The sequence below is a fragment of the Myotis daubentonii genome, chromosome 13 (assembly GCF_963259705.1).
Source record: "Myotis daubentonii chromosome 13, mMyoDau2.1, whole genome shotgun sequence".
NCBI classification, from domain to species: Eukaryota; Metazoa; Chordata; class Mammalia; order Chiroptera; family Vespertilionidae; genus Myotis; species Myotis daubentonii.
In genome coordinates this window covers 52,211,037-52,236,363 of record NC_081852.1, presented here as the reverse complement: position 1 = coordinate 52,236,363, position 25,327 = coordinate 52,211,037, and the positions used below count along the sequence as shown (strand labels likewise).

At 51.4% G+C, this 25,327-nt stretch overlaps 1 long non-coding RNA gene across 2 annotated transcripts in view; it reads right to left on the bottom strand.

The window, feature by feature from the left end:
* The window catches only part of LOC132214326 (uncharacterized), a 78,777-nt gene that overhangs the window by 51,793 nt on the left and 1,657 nt on the right, over positions 1 to 25,327 (bottom strand). For both annotated transcript variants that reach the window (XR_009448262.1, XR_009448261.1), the window contains exons 2-4: positions 24,615 to 24,814; positions 24,445 to 24,476; positions 21,047 to 22,025 (exon numbers count right to left, since the gene is read on the bottom strand). This is a non-coding gene — a long non-coding RNA (uncharacterized LOC132214326). The remainder of the gene's footprint in view (positions 1 to 21,046; positions 22,026 to 24,444; positions 24,477 to 24,614; positions 24,815 to 25,327) is intronic.

The following is a 25,327-nucleotide window of genomic DNA, read 5'->3' as shown; positions in this document are numbered from 1 at the left end:
CGAGATCTCCTGCTGGGATAATCCTACCAGTCCTGTGCTCAAATGCCTGCAGGGGCTCCCCTGTGCCCACTAATCTAGGGGAGACCCCGACCAGTCACTCTCGAGTTCACCTGCTATATGATTCCTAATCTGGCCCCTGCACCCCCCACCTGCCACCATCGCCTGTCTCTCCTGCCTCTGACTCTCTGTTTTCTGAAAGAGTCTAATGCCCCTGCAATGCTTCCTCTGACCTTCCCTGCATGTCCTTCCTTCATGTCCCCCGTAACCATCAGAATCCTTTCTACCTAGAAAACAGACTGGCAGAGAACGGACTGAACATTGATCTGGTTACCTCCGGGTGAGTGGGATCCAGGTGGCTTTTATTTGCCCATCTGTTCAGTGTTTTCCAAATTTCCTATAATGAGTACATTTACTTTATAATCAGTAAAGAACTTGTTCAAATAATTTTAATAAAGAATCTTATTCATCCTCCCTGCCCACTTCCTCTTTAAAGCTGTTCTGTAGCATTGTTCACCTGAGCCCTTCCCAAAGGTCATGGGTGGGGCTGCCTTCCCCACCTGAGAGCCAGGCCTTCCCTCAGGCACTAGGATCCCCCTTGTCCCCTGCGGGCCCCCTTCCCAGTGCCCTGAGTGTATCCCAGAAATTCAAGAGGAACAGGGTTAATATAGACACAGTCATTGAATGCCCATCCACAGGGACCTGGTTAATAGTTCATGGTGGGTCTAGGGCTCACCTGGAGCTGTTAGAAAGAAGGACATAGGTCCCAGCTGTCAATGTGAACCAGTATCCAAAATATGTCATTAAGTGAAAAAGAAGACATGTGTACTTTCTTACATTTACAAAAAACAAAAGGATAGACTCACATGTATATATATATATTTGAACTAGTATATGCATAGAATATCTTTGCAAGGACATCCCCCCAAACTGGTAACAACAGTGGCTTCAGGGAAGAAATCTGGGGACAGGGGAACTGGCTAAAAGAGATCAGAGGAGGCATGAGCGTTATTTCTGTACCTTTAAAAAAAAAAAAAAAAGACATAAATGAAAGTAACTATCTGGGAGTCCACAGCTATGCAGTAAGTCGGAGGGCCCTTAGGCACTCTGTACTCCTTCCCACCTCCCTTCCGATGGGCCTTCCTGAGGGGGGAGGGGGTAGAGAGCAAACACAACCACCACCCCACTTCACCCCCACAGTGGAGCTGGACCCTACACCAACAAGGGCCCGGGCACTGAGATCCAGCCAGGAGCCTAGGCTGAGAGCTGAGCGGGGGGTGGGGATCCCCTTGCTGGCCCCGGGCCCATCGCAGGTGGGAAACAGCTCCTCCCGGGGCGCAGGCAGGTCACCACAGGCTGGTTTGCCAGGAGCTCTGCCACACCCTCCAAGGGCACCTTTCTCAGGGCAGGGCCCATCAACTGACAACAGGTAGTGACTCTGCACCTGGGCAGCTGCTGCCCCACAGGAGGAAGTGTCCCACGTGCCGGGTGTGGTGCTTGGGATGTGGTGAGAAAGGCAGCAGGACGCCCTGGGCGTGGCTCCAGGCCAGGGCTCTGGGCATCATTTATCTTCTCCCGCACGGGAGTGCTCTCTGGGGGGCAGGGACCAGACTGGGTACAGCCCAGCAGGCTGGGGCTAGGGTGAAAATTGTCATCAATGATAATATTAATTTGCATTTCTTTGGAGTCTTTTATCTCAGGATCTGAAAACTCAGGTACTGTTTGCAGAGTGAGATTTGGCTTAGCCACCGAAGGTGAAGCAATCCAAAGCCTTCTGGTGTCATCCCTTCCTGCTCTCAAGTGGGGCCTGCACACCTACTACCTTCCTCCCCACAGGCCTTGGGGTCTGGTTTTGTTCCCATCACCCACCCCTCAGCCTCAGACACTGAGAGCCATAAACAGCCATCATCACTTAAGACCAATTTGGCCAATGGCCAGAGCCACATGTGCTGGTCCCCAACCCTGTGATCAGCCCATCCCACTGGTCAGGCAGGGAATGTGGACATGGATGAGGAGCACTGACCTGGGACTTAGTGAGCCTGGGTTCTCATTGCTGTGGCCACTCACAGGGCAAATCCCACCTCCTACATGGGCCTTCGTTTTCTCACCCAATTAAAGGCCTTTGGAATTCCCCAGGCATTGCAAATTGGGCTAAACAAGATCCTAGCATTTTTCAGGGGAGCTTAGCAGTTTTTGTCAATGCTCAATTCAAATATAATTTCCAAAATGTATTTTAAACTACTGGAAAATGTGAAACAAGCATCAACATGCACATTTAGAAGCAATACGTGATTTTCACTCAACGAAGCTTACTTGTGTTCACCCTGATTTTATAAGTAACACAGGAATATGTTGGCAACTTGAACTTAGAAAATAAACATAAACGAATAGAGTGCAGTTGTATATATCAGGTCTCAGGAGAGAGAAAGAGAGAGAGAGAGAGAGAGAGGGAGGGAGAGGATGTGACCAGTGCTTTTTCTGCTGAGTGACATCTGTGTCCAGCAGCTGTGCTGGGGGTGAGGGGGTTCAGCAAACAGCGGAACATCTTGAGATCTGGGCCATAGTCTGCGCAGTGCCACTGACTGGCAGGGATCTGTGGAGTCCATTCTGGGAGTCACGAGCAGGGGACACATGTTGTACAGTTCCCACGTGCTGTGCACCACGCTGCCACCTCTCCCACATGAATGCATTGTCCCTCATCTACATAAGGAGGTCTAGCCTCATTTTACAGGTGAAGAAACTAAGGCAGAGATGGCTTGACACCCCTCAAGTCCCACAGCTAGTGGGTGGCCATGCTGGGGGTCAGACCCCCACCCAGAGTGGAGCCCAGGGTTCGGCACTTTGGATAAGCACCCAGGTGGCACAGGTGGTTCTGATGTGGGCGGTCTATGGAGAAATGCTTCACTGCCTTGCACTGGGCTCCAGGGACTGGGGACTGGGAGGTGCCGACAGTTCTGACCAGCAGAGGCCTTCGCATTGGCACCTGCTTTTCACTGGCTTTTTATCCATGCGGTGGCCCTGGTTGAACGATGTTGCAGAGGGTCTCTGGCACCTGGTCCAGGCGAGCCTCTGCCCTTTCCGTTGCTTCCATTTCCCCATCAGTAATGCGTGTGTGTGTGTGTGTGTGTGTGTGTGTGTGTGTGTGAGAGAGAGAGGGGGGGGGGGGTTGGACTTGATGACATCTCGGTGCCTTTCCTACTCTGACATCCTGTGATCGATCACCTGGGGGACCTGGGGAGGCCAGAGGTCAGTGTGGCTAAGGGTCGGACAGCTAGCGAGTTGCCTGTCTTCACCAGTCTGCTGGACTCCAGGTCCTCACCGTCCTAGCTCTCAAGCAATGGCATCTCAAGGGTAGGGAGGTTGTGGGAGTCCCCCTGGCACAAGAAGGGGACATATTGTTTATAGAAAAGTTAAAAACAATAATAAAACCAACTAAAAATGATGCACAGGAATTCTAAATGCGTGGACCTATGAACCTGGAGGTCATGGTTTAATTCCTGGTCAGGGCACGTGCCCGGGTTGTGGGCTCGATCCCCAGTGTGGGGTGTGCAGGAGTCAGCCGATCAATGATTCTCTCGTCACTGATGTTTCTCTTTCCCTCTCCTTTCCTCTCTAAAATCAATAAAAATATATTTTAAAAAAGTACTTTCCGCTGAAGGTGGGCTGCTCTCACTGCCCTCCCCCCCCCCTTGGTGCCACCCGCTGCCTCTCTGCCACGCGCAGTGAGGCTTCTCGGAAGGAGAGGAAAGTGCCTGGGCTGGGTGGGAGGGTCCACTGTGACGTGGTCCCCATGCAGCCACATCAGCTGTGACAAAGAGACACAGGGACCGCAGTCGGGTGGCTGCGGAGCTCATTTACCTCGGGCTAAAAATAGGTGCCCCCTTGCAGCAGGTGGGTGACTCAGCGAGCTCCTGGCGGAGGAACGTGCTCGAGGCCCGGCTTACCTCAGGTGCCAGGACAACAGGAAACGGCTGACGCACAAGGACAGAAGCATAGTAGGCGTTTCACAGCTCTTCCTGGGTCGGCTGACGTTTTCTCTGCTCCCCTCCCCTGAACTTGCATTTCAAAAGCCACGGAATTGCTGGCCAGGCCAAATAAGAGCCACCAGTCCTACTGTCCAATCTCAGGGCACTCCCTCCCAGGATTTAACGGGAGAGGCTAGAGAGGAGGTGTGTGTGTGTGTGTGTGTGTGTGTGTGTGTGTGTGTGTCACACGTGCATGCCTATGTGGTGTACACGCACAGCCTTGCATCCACACCTGGCTGGTGGGAAAAGAAGCAGCCACACAGTGTCCACACAGGGGTCAGCCTTTGTCTCTGACTCCTACCCTGGCCCCCACTCACGTGCAATGGGAGGAGGGCTGCTGAGGCCCTGATCACTCTGAGGTGCTCTGTGCCCAGGGAAATGAAAAGTGCTCCCTTCTCCCCGTCCCAGACTCTTCAGGAAGCCAGCACAGGCCTGGCCTTCTGCATACATCTGCAGAGGCTCCGTGGAAGCGAAGGAATGAGGCAGCTATTTGGAGAATTCAGCCCCACCTCAGGCAGCTGTCTGAGCAGATGGGAGTGATGGGAAGAGGTGGGACCAGGCACCAGGAGACCACCATGACTGGCTCTGTCACTCACGTGCTGTGTGACATGGAGCAAGTCCCTTTTCCTCTCTGGTCTAGAGTTTCTCCTCGTTCCTCCATTTATTTTTTTTCTTCAACAAATGTGTATTAAATGGGGTCAGGCACTTGTGAATACCAGGCTAGATACAGGAAAGGAAACACAATGGAGGATTAAAAATACCCAGGAAGCCCGACCTTCCTGGCTCAGTGGTTGAGTGTCAACCTATGGACCAGGAGGTCATAGTTCGATTCCTGGTCAGGGAACATGCCAGGATTGTGGGCTTAGTCCCCAGTGGGGGATGTGCAGGAGGCAGTCGATCGATGATTCTCTCTCATCAATGATGTTTCCTTCTCTCTCCCTCTTCTTCTTCCTCTTCTCTGAAATCAATAAAAATATATATATATTTTAAATGCTCAGGAAGTCTTTGCACCCAACCCTAGTAAAGACTGGCACCATTTCTTCGTCCCTTGACTCTGGGATGACCTTGAACTTGCTTTGACTAAAAGTGACATGTGACTTTCACTCTCACCCCCTGAGAGCCCAGCTGCCACACGAGGAAGCCCGAGCTACCCTGCTGGAGAGGCCCACGGAGAACTGAGGCACCCTGACCAACAGCCTCAGCCAGCTGCCGGTCATGTGAGATAGGCCATGTGGAACCTCCAGACCCAGCCCTTGGCTCACTGACCACGAATGCTAGAGTGAGCCCAGCCCAAACCACTTGGAGCAGGACCAGCCGTCCCAGCTGAGTCTTACCCAGGTTGCAAACCCAGAAAACTGTGAACCATTCAATGGTTGTCGTTTCAAGCCACTAAAGGTTAGGGTGGTTGGATAATTGATACAATTCATGTTTATTGACCATGTCTTAGGTGCCAGGAACTATGTTACAAGTTTTACCTATAGAATCTCACTTGTTCCTCACACCAACCAAATGAGGCAGGCATTATTTTTCTAATTTCCAATTTATAGATGAGAACACTGTGAGAAAGAGAAGCAACGTGACAAAGGTCGGGGAGCAGGGGCATTGGAGAGCTGGGATTCGAGGCCAGGCAGTCCAGGCCTCAGAACCACACTGGTAACCCCAACACTATTCAGAATCCGCTACCCGCACGGCTTCCACAGTCTATGGGGGAGTCTAGCATGAAACAAATACAGAAATACACAACCACAAGTGATGACAAGTGCCATGAAGAAAACGGGTGCTGGATTTAGCCACAGTAAGCCCCGGGGTCCAGGAAGGACGGCCTCCGTGGAGTGCTGAGGATGGACGGGGGGCTGAGGGGCCCTGGCGTGCCCAAGGGGTGTGCAGTGGGCCCTGGTTTTCTAGCTTCAGTCAGCGTTAGTCACTGGGCTCCCAGGTGTCTCTGTGAGAAATGCAGATCCCTCGCCTCATTCCCCAGAGATTCTGATGTTGTGGGTCTGATTGGTGCGGGGCCTGCTAATCTTTTCATTTTGTATGTGCACCCCGGGTGCTTGTTATCACAGGGAAATTTGAAAAACACAGTTCAATAGAGTCACTTGAGGAGATTAAAAAAATATAGCTGCCCAGCTACCGTCCTGAGATTAAGACTCGATAGGTCTGAGGTGAGCCCAGGAATCAGTATTTTTAGAATGTTTGGGTGACTCCAATGTGCAGCCAGGGCTGAGAACTGATTCTAGAAGATTCTACAAGGCCCCAGACTGCTTTTCTATATATCTCTTTTGAGACACCAGCGTTACCTGGTGCTTCTTGAACCAACCTTTTACCAGTAGTGATTGCATACTCTGGGGCAGGTCCAGACCGACCTGAGGCAAGTCTGTGTTCAGAGACTCGCCCCTGATTGAATGGATCCCCCACCTCACAAACTCCTTCCAAGATAACTTTCCCAGGGGCTTCTCAGGGGCTCCCTAAGGCTCCCATGCCCTCAATAACGGATCTGTTTTAAAGTAGAACATTGGCTTAATCACTGGGAGAAAGTCCCTGCCATCACAAACCGTGGCCCTGCTCTAGGGCCCTACAAGGTATCGCCCCTGTTTTCTTCTTTCCCTGATGTGCTAGCTCAGGGGCCTCGGGGGCATGGGTTCCCCACACTCCGGAGAATGACGCCACCCGTGGTGCGGCCGTAAGAGGCGTGTTGGTGCACAGCCGAGTTCTTGTCTAGTTTCCTACTCTTCTTCCAATGAAGGCAGGAGGGGCCACTGGGGGTTGCTCCTAACTCTGCTTGATTGAGGCCAGAAAGTACACAAGAATCTTGGCTTGGGGCCGGCCAGCCTTGGGCTGACGAAGGCTCGCTCCGGGTGAGGGCAGAGTGGGGGTGGCACTGGCCCAGAGCAGCTGCGGCCCTGGCCCTGGGGAGCAGTGCACGGGGCCAGCACGCAGAGGGGGTGCTGCTGCAGGTGCGAGCTCGCCACCCGGAGCCTCATTTCCTCGTTCTACTTGTGGTCAGCCTTCACCACGCTGAGGGTTGTTACGAGAACTCAGAGTTCACGGCAGAGTCTGCGGCACAGGAGGCACTCGCTAGAATTTTCATTCGTCTCCTTTGGCCAGACACAGAAATGAACTTGACACCATGGAGAGAGACAGGACCTGTGGGGACAGACCCCCTGGGAAAGTCCTTCTTTGGGGGCTGGAAAGACTGTGACCCATCCCCCCAGGCCCCAGATCTCTCAAGAGCCCTCAGGAGCTGAGAACTCAGCCCTGCCCACCTGTCCTTACACACAGAGCGTCCCCATCCCCCCCCTTTCCCCTCCTCCCCCCCGCCCCCGCAAGCCAGTGGCTCATGGGCACAGCCTGCACTGTGCATGGTACAGATGGCTGCCCAGAGGAGGGCCTGGCAGAGGGAGGGGAGGGAGGGGCTAGACCACTGGGGAAGGAACGAAGAGAATGAATGAGACCCTGGCTCATTCTCAGGCTCCTGCTCTGGGAAGGAAAGGACTGGCTTGGGGGTGTGGCTGGGAGGAAGCCTGGCCGGAGGGCACAGTGGGAAGTGAGGGTGCATTGAGAAATGATGCCTGATACCCTCATTTCCCACTGAGCCTGCTTAGCTCGGGGATACAACATCCAGTTTAAAAAGCAATTCTATGTGGGGGGCTGCTCTTTTCTGACCCATCCTTCCAACTGAAAGCGGTAGGAGGAGGCCCCCAAGGCCCGGGGGAGGAGGTCTTTCCTGGACTCTGGGCTAAGGCCAGCTGTGGGCGCCTCCCTCCGGAGACAGGACTGACTGGGGAGTTTGAATCCACTTGGGCTGGGCACTGAGTCTTGCTCTCTCTCCCCCTTTCTCTTACCGCCCCTCCCCTCCCCTTGCCAAGAAGAGACTGTATCCAGGACTTTTTCTACATAGCACAGGTGATTCTAAATCTAAACTAATACAAGACATCCGTGGGGCAGTCGTGGACAGCCCTGGCTATGTATTTGTATGAGTTAATTTGTATGGGGTAGGCCTCTGAGGAGGAAGTTTCATGAAAAGCAGGGGTGGGGAAGGGAGAGAAGCAAGGGGCCCCACGCTGACCTTCTGTATCACTAGAATTTGGGTTGCAAGTGAAAGAAAACCCAATTTTTGCTTAATGCAAAATCAGAATGTGTTGGCCTTGGAACTAAAGTCCAAGGGGGTGAGGTTGGCCTTAGACAAGGCTTGATCGGGGACTCTCAACAATGTCACCAAGACCTGGTGCTCCCCGCTGTCTTCTGGCTTGGCTCCTCTCTAGGTCACAGCTCTCATCCAGGCGCGTTCTACCCCGTGGGGACAAAGTGGCTGCAGAAGCTCCAAGCCTCACACCCTCTTCCTGGGGCAAGGAACCAGTGCGCTTCTCTGAAAGCTCAAAGTTCTGGGACTCAGTTTCATGGGCTCTGATTGGCCTGACTTTGATCAATGACCAAGCATCCCTTAGCCAATGACTGTGGCCAGGGGCATGGAGTATAGTAATGGGGGCTGGGAGGAGTGTCACAGTCTCTATCCAGGACCTGGGTTTGTGGGACAGGGATGTTATAGGGTGTGTGTTCATGGTGTAGTGGGGATAATTTCACTGCAATCATACAAACTGAGTTACTGCAATTGAGTGAATCGGGACAAGGCCGCCAAGAAACACTGACCCCTTATTCCCTTGAGAGAGAGAGAGAGAGAGAGACGCAGGGAAAAGCTCAGAGGCTCCTTTGGGGCCTGGGTTGCACATTGGGACACAAGTTAGAAGAGCCTTCTGCCTCCTTTGGCTCAGAGCACAGAACCGTTTCACTGTGGTGGGGACCGAGGACCTGCGTGGAGCCAGCCCTGGGAAGCAGGGACCTCCTGGAGGCCTGGGCAGTGAGAGAGGCGAGGGCCCTACCTCAGGTGCCCAGTACACAGCAGGCATCAGCAAGGAGCTGGAGCAGAAGAAACATCATCAGACTGGTCGTGGGCACCTATGTGATACCCGAGGAACTTCCAGAGATGACTCTGGGGTGTGGGTCCTCTGAGGTCCCCTATCGGAAAGAAGGGCAGCACCCCTGGAATGGGCACCTTTGCTGGCTATGATGGAAAGAACCTCAGACTGGGGGTCAAAGGATTTGAATTCTGATCCTTGCCAGACCACTTGTTGGCTAAATGACCTTGGGCAAGTCCCTCGTCCTTGCTTGGCCTCAGTTTACCCCTCTTTGAAATGGGAGTGATGCCATTCACCTCGGGAGCTGGTGTGGGAATCAGGTGAGCCCGGGGGGATGACAAGAGGGAAAGGCTAAGGCCCAGATAAGCCTCCTCGTCCTGATCACTGGAGACCTGAGGGAACCCACAGTTGTGCCCACGGGCATTCACGTCATCAGGAAAAGCGCGAAGAGGAGCAGTGTGCCCAGTGGAAGTTGGTGGACACGGAGGCCCTGGGGGCAAGGCTGCCAGCCAGGGACGTGGGCGGCTCTGTGGGACACTCCCCTTCCCTGCCCCTGAGTCAGAGGAAGGGACCCAGGCTCTACCAGTTATGGATGAGGGGGAGGGGAGGCTAAAGGGAGAAGGAAAAGCCAACAGAAAACAGCAAACACCCCCATCCCTCCACAAACAGCCTCCTCCCACAGCCCAGATGCAAATCTTCCCCTTTAGCGCTGGGGGTGTTCCCAGGCTCGGTCTGCACTTCCTCTGGCCTCTCTCTCCCCTGAGCCCAAACGGCAGGGCCCCCTGGGTGAGGACTGCATGTTTCCCAGAATGCAGCTGGTCTCAGGGACCCAGGCTCCTCTGGCCTCTGGGTGTCTCAGCCCAGCCTCTCCTCAGGTCCTGGGTTCCCTCTGCCCATTTTCCACGGAGGTGTCTGCACCACCCCTCCCACTGCCAGGGTCTGTCTGCTAGATCCAAATCATATGGCTGAACCTGAACTATGTCTGGAATCTAGGAGGCCTGAGAAATGTAGTTGTGTTTTTTAAATAAACTTTATCTTTTAGAGGAGTTGTAGGGTTGAAGCAAAATTGAGCAGAAAGTACAGAGAATTCCCATATACTCCTGGCCCCCTACACACACAGCCTCCTCCTCTGTCGACAACCCCCTCTAGATCAAGCATGTCAAACTCGTGGCCCGTGGCCTGCATGTAGCCCACAACGAATATTTTTGCGGCCCAGCCAATATAACGATGTGAGCAGTTATTTACAGTTATGAAAGGAAATACGTCTCCTGTCAGATCCAGAATTACTGACATTCGCCTTGGGTCAGTTTTGAAAGTCATCACTGCGAACAAGATTTCCCCCGAAGTAGGAATGACAGTAGCAGAGAAGAGATGCCAAGTGTCAGGAAGAAAACATTAATTTTATCATTGCTCTTGTTCTTTTTTTTAATACTATACTTTTTGAAATAAACCTACTTTTCTATGAAAATTGAAGCTTTTTTTGTTTTTTTATTTTGTTTTGCAACCCACATAAACTTAAACCTTCTTTATTTGGCCCGTGTTAGCCTTTGGGTTTGACATGCTTGCTTTAGATGGTATATCTGTGACAACTGATGCATCTACATAGACTCATAATCACCCCAAGTCCATAGTTTATATTAAGGTTCATTCTTGGTTTTGCACGTTCTGTGAGTTTTGACAAATGTATAATAACATATATTCACCATTATAGTATCATGTAAAGGTGTTTTCATTGCCCTAAAAATCCTTTTTGCTTTGTCCACCCACCCCTCTCTCCCCACTAAACCCTGGCAACCACTGATCATTTTTTCTTCCCCCAGAATTCTCTATTATTCACCCCAGAGAATTCATGTTTTGAAAGACTTAATCTAGGATCAAGTAGTTAAGGGAACAGGCCAGGAGCCGCAGTAGCCTGCGCTCAGATCCCTAGCCCATCTGCTTCCTCGCTGTGGGACCTGCAGGAAGTCGCTTCACCCCTCCGTGTCTGAGGATCCTCTTCTGTATTAACAGTCCCACCGCAGGGACTGATGTGAAGATGAAGTGAAATTATTCACAAAAAGCTCTTGGCAGTGTCTGGCAGGTGCTCAAAACTCAATAAGCGTTTGCTCTGATTCCTGGTGATTAACTCAAAGCAGCCTCATTACAAAGACAATTTCTGTTAAGCCCTTTTCCCTCCCGACTTTATTTTGGAAAATCTCAACCTACAGCGAAGCTGAAAAGTGAACACAGTGAGCACCTCTATAGCTTTCGCCTGGATTCATGAGTCATTTACCTGTTGCCACATTTGCTGTTTCTTTCAGGAGGTAACTTGCAAGCATGACAATGGTCTACCTCTGAAGACACCAGCTATTATCTCAGAAGAACAAAGACGTTCTCTGCATAGTCACAAAACCTGATGCAATAATGGTCTCTAACATATACTCCGTGTTAAATTCTCTCCAAGGGTTCCAATAATGTCATGCTGGTTTTTAAAAAAATATATTTTTATTGATTTCAGAGAGAAGGAAGAGGGATAGAAACATCAATGATGAGAATCATTGATTGGCTGCCTCCTGCATGCCCCCTACTGGGGATTGAGCCCACAACCTGGGCATGTGCCCTTGACTGGAATCAAACCTGGGACCCTTTAGTCTGCAGGCCGACACTCTATCCACTGAGTCAAACTAGCTAGGGCAATAATGTCGTTTTTAACCGAGGATCTTTTTTTTTTTTTTAAATATATATTTTATTGATTTTTTACAGAAAGGAAGGGAGAGATAGAGAGTTGGAAACATCGATGAGAGAGAAACATCGATCAGCCGCCTCCTGCACACTCCCCAGTGGGGATGTGCCCGCAACCAAGGTACATGCCCTTGACCGGAATCGAACCTGGGACCTTTCGGTCCGCAGGCCAACGCTCTATCCACTGAACCAAACCGGTTTCGGCTAACTGAGGATCTTAACAAGGGTCATATATCAGGTGAGTCGTTACCTTCTGCCTTGGCTTTCTTTCTTGACCATGGCATTTTAAGGAGTTCCTGCCAGCTGTTTTAAGAGAATACTGTACAGTCTGGATCTGTCTGGTTGTCTCCTCGTGGCTAGATACGCATTTGGGGGCAAGAATGCCACATAGATGATATTCTCATTGCATCATCTCAGGAGGCTCGGAATGCCAGTTTGTCCCCTTGTGGTGCTGCTCAGTTTGCACACTTAGCAGTATCCACCATCTTTCTCCATTTAAACATCTGTCCCCACTGGAATTCTCTGGGGATTCTCTTGGTTGGGAATCACTAACCTAGTGTCTAAGTTTCTAACCTCCATCTTACGGATGAAGCAATTAAGGTTAGAAAAATAACCAAATACCCAAAAAGCCAGTGGCAGGACTGGGGCTGGACAGAACCCAGGCTGTCCCGATGCCCAGCTCAGTGCCCACCCCATGCCCTGCCTCTGACCGAATGCTCAGAGGGATTGACCCTGAGCCTTCTTGGGAAGAAGGCCTCTGTTTCCTCAGAAAGCTCTCAGTCTGAGAATCTGTTTCTGACTCGGGGTAGGAGTGAAACACGAAGGGGTAGACAGCGCGAGGGCCCACAGCTATCTCTGTAGATACCTGTCCCCGCCATGGAGGTGAAGTGACCTTTAGGAGCCATCTCATTCAACCCCAACTTTCCGAGGAGGGAACTGAGGCCTGAGTAGAGCAGTGGCCTGTCCCAGGGCTGCTGGGCTCACGGTCATCTCCCTGGAATGGCTCAGCAGCTGGATATTGGGTCCCAGGCGCCAAAGGAAAATCTGTGCTGGAGTTTCCCATTTCATTTTGCTTTTTTCTATTCTTTCTTTTATGTTTTAAATTTATTTTTCTTTTAAAAAATATATTTTGTATTGATTTTAGAGAGGAAGGGAGAGGGAGAGAGAGAGAGAAACATCAATGCTGAGAGAGAATCATTGATAGGCTGCCTCCTACATGTCCCTTACTGGGGATGGAGCCCACAACCTGGGCATGTTCTCTGACCAGGAATCAAACCATGACCTCCTGGTTCATAGGTCAATGCTCAACCACTGAGTTATGCCGACAAGGCTCTAGTCATTCTTTTAAATTTGGGCCATGTGGGTCAGAGCCTTCACATATGGCTGACAGTAGTGATGGAGTTGGGGCTAGAACCCAGTCTCCTTTATCGTAAGTCTTTCTACTTCACCACACCGCACCCTCTACTCCAGAACCACTGGCTTCTTTTCATCAGCTCTTCCTATTATCAAACTCTGCAGAGCGGGTACCGGGCTTCTCTGATTGGACCTCAAGACTCTCCAAGGTAGTTACTATCATAGATTCAGAGATGAAGGAAGGCTTCAGGAAGTGAATGAGTTGCCAGGATTGCAGAGTAAATGGTAAGGGTCTGCCATTGAAGCTTATGCTCTCTGCCAGCGCCGTCACACCGAACTTTCTGTGACGAGGGAATGTTATGTTTGCACTGTCCAATACGGTAGCCACTGGCCACCTGTGTCGCCGAGAAACCAAGTTTTACTTTGATTCAATTTTGATTCATTTCAATTGGATGGCCACATGGGGCTGGCAGCTCGTGGCCACTGTATCAGACAGCACTGCCCCAGTCCTTCCAGAAGGCCAAGGAAAGACGCAGAACATCCCCTCTTGCCTTGTTGTAGTTAAACAGCTCACAGATTGTCTTGAGCAAAACACAGTTTCGGCCACAAGCTCCCGAGCATCTCAAAATAGTACAGGGTTCTAGCCCTCCAGGGTTAACGAGATATTGCCTGTTGCCCACGGTGCTCAGAGGCACCAGATGGGAAAGTTGGATGGTTTGGGAGGTGCTAAGGCCCCTGGTGGCTTCTGAGATGGGGAAGGGAAATGTCTTCCTGCCGCATCCTGGAATACCAGCATCCCAAGCTGTTGCCTGGGAGATGGGGCATGGTGAAGACCTCCCAGGGGGCACTGGCCTGCAGCAGGGACCACCCCCGGAGGACAGGATCGAGGAGAGGAACAAATGGGGCTGGGCTGGGGCATCAGGGGCAAAAGGTGGAGAGATTCTGGGACTTTGACAGGTTGAGGAAGGGGCCAGGATGGGCCTGCTGGGGATGGTGTGGCTGAGGGCAGGGGAAGTGATGGCAGCAGCTGTCAGCAAGGGGATGTGGTGGGGGACGTCAGAGTGGAGACTCACACAGGCTTGGGCAGAAGTGGGGCCTACAAACTAAAAACCCTTCCTGTAAACCAACTGCTTGTGCGATCAACTGTCAGAGCAAGAGTAAGTAATTAGAGGCCAGGAAGAGGCTTGTTACCACATAAGCGTGGGGCAGGCACCTTCCTGACTGACACTTCAGTGGCTGCAGCAGTGCCTTAGTTACCCTTCCCAGCAGGACCGCTTTCTAATTACCTCTAGCCCAGCACCAGTGTGTTTCCCACTGCATTTCATTTCCGGGCCTGTTGAATGCTGAATTAATTTTTAATCACCCCGGAGGTGTTGAGTTTAATTATCCAGATTGAAAGCAACAAGAACAGGATTTAGAGGGCAATTTTGGGGGGCGCTTCTTGGAAATGGGAACATATATGTTTCCAGACAGCTGATGGGAGGGGGCAGGGCATGCCTTGGCTCTCCAGCTTCAGTGTCTGTGTATCTGGGAGCCTACAGCACACCAAGACAGGGTCAAGGTGAGGGGAAGTAGGACATGTGGTCCGTGGAGAAGACCAGGCTGAGTCAGGTAAGGCATCTTGGGCACCTGCATAGCCAGAGAGAGAGAGAGAGAGAGAGAGAGAGAGAGAGAGAGAGAGAGACCTTAATTGTTGTGCCCCAGTCACCTCACCTGGCCCGGAGGTGATGGAGCTGGAGGAGTGTCAAGGGCCAGATCTGTGAGGCTCCTGAACAGCTCTGCCCTGTGGGTGATCAACAGCCTTTGAAGAGCCTCCAGCAGTTGAGGAAAATCTCCTTGGCCACAGTATGAAGGAGTGCCCACCAGGAAGTAGGCAACAAAGCTTTTGGGGTAACCCCGGAGGAATGTCCTGCATTAAGGGAGAGCTGGAAAAGGGCAGGCAGCGCTAGGGGAGGCCCAGTGGGCTGCAGCAGAGAGCGTGAGGCATGGGGGATAGTGTCCAGTACTGGCTTCAGAGGTTGGCAGGGGCGGCCAAAAGCAGGGTGTGAAGGCTGTGGCCTAGTGTTTAATGATGGCAGCTCAGTGGCTCCAGCTCAGGGAAGTGGGTAGTCACATGGCAGGGAGCCCTAGAGACTAGACCAGTGATGGCGAACCTATGACACGCATGTCAGAGATGACACGCGAACTCATTTTTTCGGTTGATTTTTCTTTGTTAAATGGCATTTAAATATATAAAATAAATATCAAAAATATCTTTGTTTTACTATGGTTGCAAATATCAAAAAATTTCTATATGTGACACGGCACCAGAGTTAAGTTAGGGTTTTTCAAAATGCTGACATGCTGAGCTCAAAAGGTTTGCCATCACTGGACTAGACAGTGCTGGAGGGCAGAGACCAAGTCTGTACAATTATGTGTGCTCCCTACAGCCTGAGTACCTTGGATTCCACTCATGGTCTTTGATCATTGCTCCCCACATAAATTACCCCTTGCCTCTTCCCTCCCCCCCTCACCCAGGGACAGCAGGGAGGACAGCCCACTAGACTAGAAGCTGCTGGGCGGAGGGGGGTGGGGCGGGGAGGAGGGGCAGCGGTCTGGCCCAGAGCTGTGGTGGTCGAGGCTCACCATCTAGGCATTGGGGCCAAGCCTCGGATATTCATCTGTCCACTTTATTCTCACAACGTCCCATGAGGTGGGTGTTTTATTTGAAGTTCTCTAGGCCTATTTGTTTGACCAAGGACCTTCGAGGTGCCAGGCCCTGCTCCAGGCTCTGGAGATGCAGCATTAACTCAGTAGACTTTCATTCTATTGATTGTATGTGTCAGAGAAACATCTCAGCTGGCCTAGACGGAGAAGGACACGGGCAGGCTTATGAACGAAGGCAGCAAAGTGAAACTCCCTGGAATAGTGCCTAGCTCGTGCGTGGTGGGAACGGAATACATTTTTAAAAATTAAATCAAACGGTAGGAGCTCAAGAAAAGATGTTGAAATGGCTGAAAGGATGACACTTCTGAGCTTTCCTATTCTGCCAGGCTCCCTCTGAGTCTCCTTTGTGCTGCAGCAGGGCGGCAGGAAGGGAAGAGCAGGAGAAAGAGGGGTGTCACGGGAGGGGGAGGGCTTCTCCTCCTACCATGAGAATTAGACCCAATTTCCGGGCCATCAATATCAAGGGAAAAGGAAATCCTGCTCCAGGGCTGGAGGAAAGCCCCCACCTCACTCTCCACCCCAGAGATGTGCGCTTGCGGTGGGGGGAGGGGGGAGCTCCTCCTTCCTCCCAGCATCCTTCCCCCACCCGCCCGCCCCCCATAATCTCCCATCCAGAAGAGGCTGCTGGGAATGCCTGCGTCCCCACCTGAGCCATCTTGGTAACAGTGCCTGTCACGTGCCTCCCACCTCCCTTCCCTTCAATGTTGAGCAGAGATTATTAACATGGAGGCAAAGAGGCTGGGCTCTCGAATTAGGATGGTTTGGGTTCAACTCCTGCTGTTTTCCTGTGTGTTGACAAAATGGCCTGTGGTGAACACTGCTACTCATGTAATGAACCCCAACCCAGTCAGTGCCCCTGAGCACCTGTTGGTAAACACACACACACACACACACACACACACACACACCATGCACAGCTTTCCTTGGAGTGGCAGTGTGCCCAGCCCCAGGGAATGGGTTATGATTGGTCTACACCAGTGGTTCTCAACCTTCCTAATGCCGCGACCCTTTAATACAGTTCCTCATGTTGTGGTGACCCCCAATTTCATTGTTACAAATTAAACATAATTTAAGCATAGTGATTAATCACAAAAGCAATATGTAATTATATATGTGTTTTCCGATGGTCTTAGGCGACCCCTGTGAAAGGGTCGTTGGACCTCCAAAGGGGTCGCGACCCACAGGTTGAGAACCGCTGGCTTACGCCAAGGATTGGCAAACTATGGCCTGAGGGCCAAATCTGATGGCTCCCTGTTTTTGTATGGCCGGTGAGCTAAAAGGGTTTTGGACATTTTTTTTTAATGGTTGAAAAACACAAAAGAAAAATAATGTGACACATGAAAGTTATTTGAAATTCAAGTTTGTGTCCGTGAATAAAGTTTTATTGGCACACAGCCACACCCATTTGTTTATGGATTTTCTAGAGCCCTCTCTTGCTATGAAAGCAGAGTTTCGTAGTTTCGATAGAGACTGCATGACACACAAAGCCTAAAATATTGACTCTCCAGCCCTTTACAGAAGTGTGCTGACCTTTGGTCTAAGATAATGGTGATAATCCTGCTCCCTTTCCCCAGCCTTTCTTGCAGCCACATGTTCCAGTTCTTTCCAAAGAGAACTAAGCAGAAGCCTGCTGGGGAGGAGTGTATGAAAGCATTGCTTTTCAAAGAGAAGGAAACAGCTATGGGGGGACCTGCCCTACTTCCTACTTCCTGCCTTAAGCGTGGGTATGCTGTCTGGAGCCCACTCAGCCCTTTTCTTTCAGAGCTCGTTTCCTGCCCAGGAGCTGGAAAACAGGGTCAAGAAAGAGTCCAGTTGGGAGGGCTGGCTGGGGGCCAAGAAGGGGGGAGGTCCACCCTGCACATCTGCCCTGGACTGTGGGCAGCTTCTCACCCAGACCTGGTTTGTACACAGAGGAGCCACCAGCCACCTGAGCTGGACTCTGCTGACCCCCACACTGCCAGCAAGAGGGGAGAAGAAGGGCTGAGATTCCTGGTGGCCAGCACTTCCTTGCGTCACCTGGGTTCCCCTGTACCACTAGCTCCTTCCACAGTAGCTGAGAGGAAGGAGGTCATCAAAAAAATGTTGGGTGGTTGAGTAGTGGATGGATGAGGAAGGGGGAGGGAGTGAATGAATGAAGGAAAGAAAAAACAGTTATTAAGAGGCTTCCACACACATGAGCCCACAGCAACCCTGGGAGGCCTCCGGCTAGGTATTATTACGCCCATTTAATAGAGGAGAAACTGAGGCTCTATAAGACTAATTAACTTCCCTAAGGTCACAGAGTTACAAGACCTGAAGCTGGGACACACACCCTAGCTGGTTCAAATCCCTGGGCACAGGCCCCTCCAGCCTCCCCACCTTGGACATCAATCACCTCCTGGCTATGCTCGGCCCACTAGCCAGGGACCCAGGCAAAGACTTGCCATCACCTCAATGAAGCAGGAAAGGGACTTTCGTGATGTGGGCCTGGGCGGCTGCCAGGAACACCTCTCATCCACATCCTCCAGTCCTGCTCTTGAGACCGCCAAGAACACGTCACCTCCTCAGCAGGTGCTGAGAGCATATTTGTGGAATGAACGAGTTGCCTTGTATCAGTACAAATTCCTCAACAAAAAGTCATAGGCTGCAAAAGCTCCAAAAAAGCAGGTAAAATTCCTAGCTTTGTACTGGATTGGAATGTGCCTCTGGTCACAGAATAAGCCTCCTGCCACCCTGCACAAGCTCATGGTCATCAGCACTGTGATCATGGGTGCCACCCACCACACCAAGCACGGGATGGAAGCGGTCTCAGGTAAACTTTAGAACAGCCCGATGAGGATACTGCTATCCTCATGGGATGGTTGAAGAATCTGGAGCTCAGAGAGGTTAAATATATATATATATATATATATATATATATATATATATATATATATATATATATATATTGATTTCAGAAAGGAAGAGAGAGGGAGGGAGAAATAGAAACATCAATGATGAGAGAGAATCATTGATTGGCTGCCTCCTGCACGCCCCACACTGGGGATCGAGCCCACAACCCACGCGTGTGCTCTGACCGGGAATCGAACCGTGACCTCCTGGCTCATAGGTCGACGCTCAACCATGCGGAATGGGCCACAGAAGTTAAATGTCTTGACCACAGCCACACAGCTAGTAGGTGGCATGGTCTGATTGAAACCCAGGTCTTTTGCCCCCGTGGAGTAAGAAGACTGGGGTGGGATGGATCTATAGCACTGGCTTGGGGGACACATGGCTTCTCTGGATCCTGTCTGGAGCGTTGACAGGGAAGAGAAAGGGGCTGCTCGCAGAAACCGAATGCCCACAGGACTTGTCGTTTCAGCCAGCCTGGCCCTGTCCCGGGCCAGATCAGCCCTAGTGTGATCACTCAGCGGCCTGTGTGTTTGGGGGTGGGGAGGGTGGCGGATTAGGAGGGGCCGGGCTGGGCTGGCGTGATTGTGACTCTCGCCTACATCAGCCTCTCATGGAAGTGCTGGTGACTCATCTACCCTTCCCAGCCAGCGGGGCCCCTATCAGGGTGTGACTTGTGGTAAACAAACCACAAAATGCCATCTGGGCAAAGGGGGAAGTGAGGAGGGCAGGTGGCTCAAAGGGCAGCCCTTGGTTTCATCCTGGGCTGGCCCACCCAGCCGTGGCAGGAAAGCTTTCCCTGCTGGGTGAAGCGGGCCGGAAAGTGTCCTCTGGCACTTCTGACCTCTCTTTCCAGAGAGGTTCTCAGACCTCCACTGCCCTGGGCTGGACCACAGGGATGGCTGTTCTAGCCCGGGCCATGGGTCTTAGAGTCCGGAGACCACATCTCTGGGGGCTTCTGAGAGGTGTGCCTGGGTAAACCGATCTGCACGTGGTCACTGACCCCTACACTAAGCCTGGCAGATGAAGATGGCCGACGGGGTAGGTGCTCAATAAAGGTTGCTGCCCGACTGATGACATGAACCTCAAACTCAGAGGCCGGAGGAGAAAAGGAAGAAGCATATCCCAGCCCTTAAGCGACACAAAACCTCACTCACATGTATTACACAATGAACAGAACAATTAAGTATTAAGTTGGGGGACTCTCCCTGGGTGCTCTGAGAATTTAAGATGGGGTCTGGGGCTCAGGCAGACTTCCTGGAGGAGGAAGACTCAGGTTGGTTCCCATGGGGAGCCTGGGTCTGAGTGTGGAGGGAGTGCAATATGAGCCCAGTGAGAACTGTGGTGATTGTATGATCCTTCAACGGGGAATGGGCTTATACATCTGGTCTGATGCCCTCAGGCCTGCACCACAGTAACAGTGCTTGGTTATAGGTTTACCCTGTGTCAGAAACCCGATAAGCACAGGCGCATCCTTCGCACTTCATCTTCATGCCAACCCTGTGGTGACCCATTTTACAGGTGAAGAAACTGAGGATCTAACAGGCTCAGTAAATTGCCTGAAGCCACATGGATACAGAGGGGAGAAGGAAGTGGCTACTGAGCACTTGGAATGTGGCTAATCCCACTTGAGCGGTGCTATCAGTGGAAAATAGCACACTAGATTTCAAAAACTTTGTATGAAACAAACAAAAAAGGATATAAAATATTTCAACAATTCTTTTTACTACTTATGATATTCCGGATAAGTTATGTGAAATAAAAGATATTATTAAAATGAATTTCATCTTTTTTTTTTAATGTGGCTAGTTGAAAATTTTAAATTCCAGGGGTGGCTTGTTTATCCTGCCACGTGGCTGTCGGCCTCAGGGTGAACTCCTCTAGCAATGGGGTATTCGTGTCCTAGGGTGGCCATAACTGAGTGCCACAAACTCAGTGGCTTGAACAACGGAAATGTGTCTCACATTCCAAAGGCTAGAAGTTTGAAATGAAGGTGTTGGCAGGATGGCTCCTTCTGAGACTGGAAAGGAGACTCTGCCCTGTGCCTGTCACCTAGCTCTGGGTTTGCTGGCCATCTTTTATGTTCTTTGACTCCAGCCACATCCCCCAATCTCTGCTTTCCTCCTCACCTGGTGCCCCCTGTGCACCTGTCTGTCCGAATGGTCCCCCTTAAGAGGATACCAGCTGTTCGCACCAGGCAAAGACAGAACCAGAAGATGGTGGACAGTGGTCTGCAACCTGCAAGAACCCGACCAGGTGACATCCTGACCCCAGACTTCCAGCCTCCAGAACGTCACCCCCTGTGGCAGCATCTCAGCCTCTGAGGCCAGCCAACGCCATTTGCGGACCTTAACTCCTCATTGCTGAGCAACCATGAGCTCCCAAATTCGTCAGCGTTATTCCACCCAGAGGGAGGCTGTCACCAACGCCTGGCCAGCCTGCATCCGCGGTGTCTGCACCTACCTGTCCCTGGGCTGCTACGTCCACCTCGACGATGTGGCTCCGGAGGGCGTGGGCCACGTCTTCCCCTCGTTGGCGAAGCGAAGCGTGAGGGTGCTGAGTGTCTCTTAAAGATGCAAAACCAGCGCAGCAGCCGAGTGCTCGTCCAGGACGTGCGGAAGCCGTCCCAATACGAATGGGGCAAAACTCAGGACGCCACGGAAGCCGCCATGGCCTGGGAGAACCTGAACCAGGTCCTGTTTGAGCTGCAGGCCCTGGGTTTTGCCCGCGCAGACCCTCAGCTCTGTGACTTCCTGGAGAACCACTCCTGGGTGAGCAGGTGAAACTCATCAAGAAGATGGGCCACACCTGACTCACCTCCTCAGCGTGGCCGCCCCCCAGGCTGGGCTGGGCTGGGTGAGTGTCTCTTTGAAAGGCTTGCCCTCAGGTACATCTAGGAGCCTTTGGAGCTCAGAGGCCTTTGAGGGCCCCTTTTGCCTTCCCCTGGTATCTGGCTTTTGCCTGAGCCTCTTCCTGAAACCACTAGCAATCCTTTTAACCATTCTGAAGTCTTCCTCTCCCTTGCATTGGACCAAATGGAAACAATAAAGCTTTTTGCGGCAAAATAATAATAATAATAATAAATAAAAGGTCACCATTATATTGGATTTAGGGCCCATCCTACTGCAATATAACCTCATCTGCAAAGACCCTATTTCCAAATAAAGTCACATTCTGAGGTCCTGGGGGTTAGGACTTCAATCGATAAATGTTGAGGGCGTACAATTCAACCCATGACCCCTGGGGAACGCCCTCCCTCTCCTGTAGCTCATTCCTCAGTGTTGGGATCACCCTAGTGATCTGCCGTGGGTGCCAGCCCGTAGACCCACTAAGGGCTCCTCCTCAGATCACTTGCAATGCCTGCTGCACACCTGTGAGGTAGCGGCAGGGGCCGGGGACATCCACAGTTCTTCCTCCGGAGCCCAGGTGTGACTGGCCCCACCTTGCCGGGAGCCGGTCCATGCTTGCTGTTTCAAGGGACCTGGCATATATGGCATACTGTTCTTAATATGTTTGCTCACCTTCTTGGCACTATGTGTTTTAACCAAGGTCTCTGAGAAAGGTTGTTTTCCCCAGGTAGGGATTTTCCCCTGAAGTTAGGGAGGGAATAAAACCCCTCAACTAAGTGCCAGGCGGGTAATTAATCCCTTTAACTACGAACAATCATGCTTAAACTACATAATCTTTTCTCCCTGGAATGGAGATAAGAAACGCCCTAACCTTTGTAATAGAGATTGATAGGATTGAATCAACTGGTATAAATACAGTTGTAACAAGACAGAAACTCTCAGAACTCAGAACACAGAACCAGACAGAGAGACAGAACTCAGAACTCAGAACTTAGAACAGAATCAAGAAGACAGAATCTACACGGAGCCTAGAGACAGAAGAACTTTGCTGGAGAGAGCATGCCGGAGGATCCTGGAGAGGGACTGGCCTCGGAGCCTAGAGACAGAGCCTAGCGGGAGAACATGGCAAGGGATCCTGGACTGAACCTGACTACAGAGATTGGCAGGAGAACCTGACTGGAACCTGGACACTGAACCTGACTGGAGAGCCTGGACAGAACCTGGCTGGAGAACCTAGCGAGGGCACATGGCTACAGAACCTCGATGGAGATCCGAAGCAGAGCCTCTCTGGAGATCAAGACCAGAACTTGGCTGGAGATCCTGGCTAGGCTGCTGATCAACTGAACGCTGTCTCCGTGTCATTCCTTCTTCGCCGACTCCGTCCACACCTTTGGGGACCCCTGGACCCGCTGGGGTTGGACCCCGGCATCTGGCGCCCGAACAGGGACCCCTAGGTAAGCGCCCCGCACTCGGGACGGATCGGACTCCACCGTAGGAAGAGGGTGGATAGTCTTCGCCGACTCCGTCCACACCTTTGGGAACCCCTGGAACAGGATTCCCTTAGGTAAGCCCCCCCGCATTGAGAACCCCACACTCGGGACGGATAGGACTCCACCAGGGTGCTACAGACCCCCCTATAGAGGATAAGTAGGGTAAGAAGGTGGATAGTACAGAACTTAGATTGAGAAGATGTGCCATACTGAGTCCAAAGAAAGAAGACTCTGTATTGATCCTTAGATTGAGAAGATGTGCCATACTGAGTCCAAAGAAAGAAGACTCTGTATTGATCTTTAGATTAAGAAGATGTGCCATACTGAGTCTAAAGAAAAAAGACTCTGTATTGATCTTTTAACATATGTGCTTGCTAGCAGAGGAATTAAGGTTACTCCCAGTCAGACAGAACGTTTTATACAAGAAGTATGTCCATGCTTTTCTGAGGAAGGAAAGGTAAATGTAATGGCATGGGAGAAGGTAGGCCCAAGGAGCCTTATCCTTAACCCCACTGCAGCCTTTCTACCCTGGGAAAGTGCAGGATTGGCAAGCTCTCCCTGGGGTGATAGATCAGGACTCAGGTAATAGGAGAAAGCGCCAATCCTACTCTTAAAATGGATACAAGAGAGCGTTTGAGGTATTTCTTTTTAATGCCTGCTTTTAAAAAATAAAAAAGGGGGAATTTGCCGGGAGCCGGTCCATGCTTGCTGTTTCAAGGGACCTGGCATATATGGCATACTGTTCTTAATATGTTTGCTCACCTTCTTGGCACTATGTGTTTTAACCAAGGTCTCTGAGAAAGGTTGTTTTCCCCAGGTAGGGATTTTCCCCTGAAGTTAGGGAGGGAATAAAACCCCTCAACTAAGTGCCAGGCGGGTAATTAATCCCTTTAACTACGAACAATCATGCTTAAACTACATAATCTTTTCTCCCTGGAATGGAGATAAGAAACGCCCTAACCTTTGTAATAGAGATTGATAGGATTGAATCAACTGGTATAAATACAGTTGTAACAAGACAGAAACTCTCAGAACTCAGAACACAGAACCAGACAGAGAGACAGAACTCAGAACTCAGAACTTAGAACAGAATCAAGAAGACAGAATCTACACGGAGCCTAGAGACAGAAGAACTTTGCTGGAGAGAGCATGCCGGAGGATCCTGGAGAGGGACTGGCCTCGGAGCCTAGAGACAGAGCCTAGCGGGAGAACATGGCAAGGGATCCTGGACTGAACCTGACTACAGAGATTGGCAGGAGAACCTGACTGGAACCTGGACACTGAACCTGACTGGAGAGCCTGGACAGAACCTGGCTGGAGAACCTAGCGAGGGCACATGGCTACAGAACCTCGATGGAGATCCGAAGCAGAGCCTCTCTGGAGATCAAGACCAGAACTTGGCTGGAGATCCTGGCTAGGCTGCTGATCAACTGAACGCTGTCTCCGTGTCATTCCTTCTTCGCCGACTCCGTCCACACCTTTGGGGACCCCTGGACCCGCTGGGGTTGGACCCCGGCACCACCTTGGGTGAGACTTCATCTGATCCGATAACAACTGGAGAGCAGAAAGGAGAAAACTGATAAGGGAGAGAAGGTTAATAATAATGGAGGTGGGGGTGGGGCGAGAAATGCAGCCCAGATGACCTTTGCCCTTTCCAACTTTGATTTACAAACAACACAACCAGAAGGTCACCTGGGTCTGCGGTGGCTGTAAAACCCTCATCAGCTGACACAGCATCTGTTCAGCGCCCTGGGAATTTCCAGTCCTGGCAAATGTGACGGTAACACGGTGGGCCACTTCTCTTTCCTCGTCCTGGCAGCCCTTCAACACCGTCCCAAGGGTGGGAGGGGTCCTGGTGAGGGCTCTGTCTGCCAGACTTGCCCCCAATGTCCCTGTAAGAAGCGGGGTTGGCTGAGGAGAGCTCTACAGTCCCTCGGAGCAGGCAGGTATCGGGGGCCCAGCTCAACTCCTTGCCACAAGGGTGACTTGGGAAAGTCACAGAATTTATTTGAGCCTCTGTTTTCTCACCTGCAAAATAGGAAAAAGAAAAACAGCTTGCCCCGGTTGGGGTGAAGAGTAACATAAGAGGCCCGGTTGGGGCTCAGGAGGGAGGAAGGACCAAGGTGGGCCCAATTCCATCAGCACCCTGGTCCCCTGTTGCATGTTAGGTTGAGTAGGGCCCTTGCCACTCGGAGGGTGTGGGCCAGGGGAACAGCAGCGGCCCCGGGGAGCGAGTCAGAAATGTAGTCTCTCAGCCCCTACCCCCGGGCCTGCTGAACCAGAATCTGCGTTTTAACACGATTCAATGTGCTCTCACTGAAGACTGAAAATCACTGTTTTCATGGGCACTGTTTTTGCCTGTTCAGAGTCCATTCTTCCTTCTTCTGGTAACAGTGATCTTATTT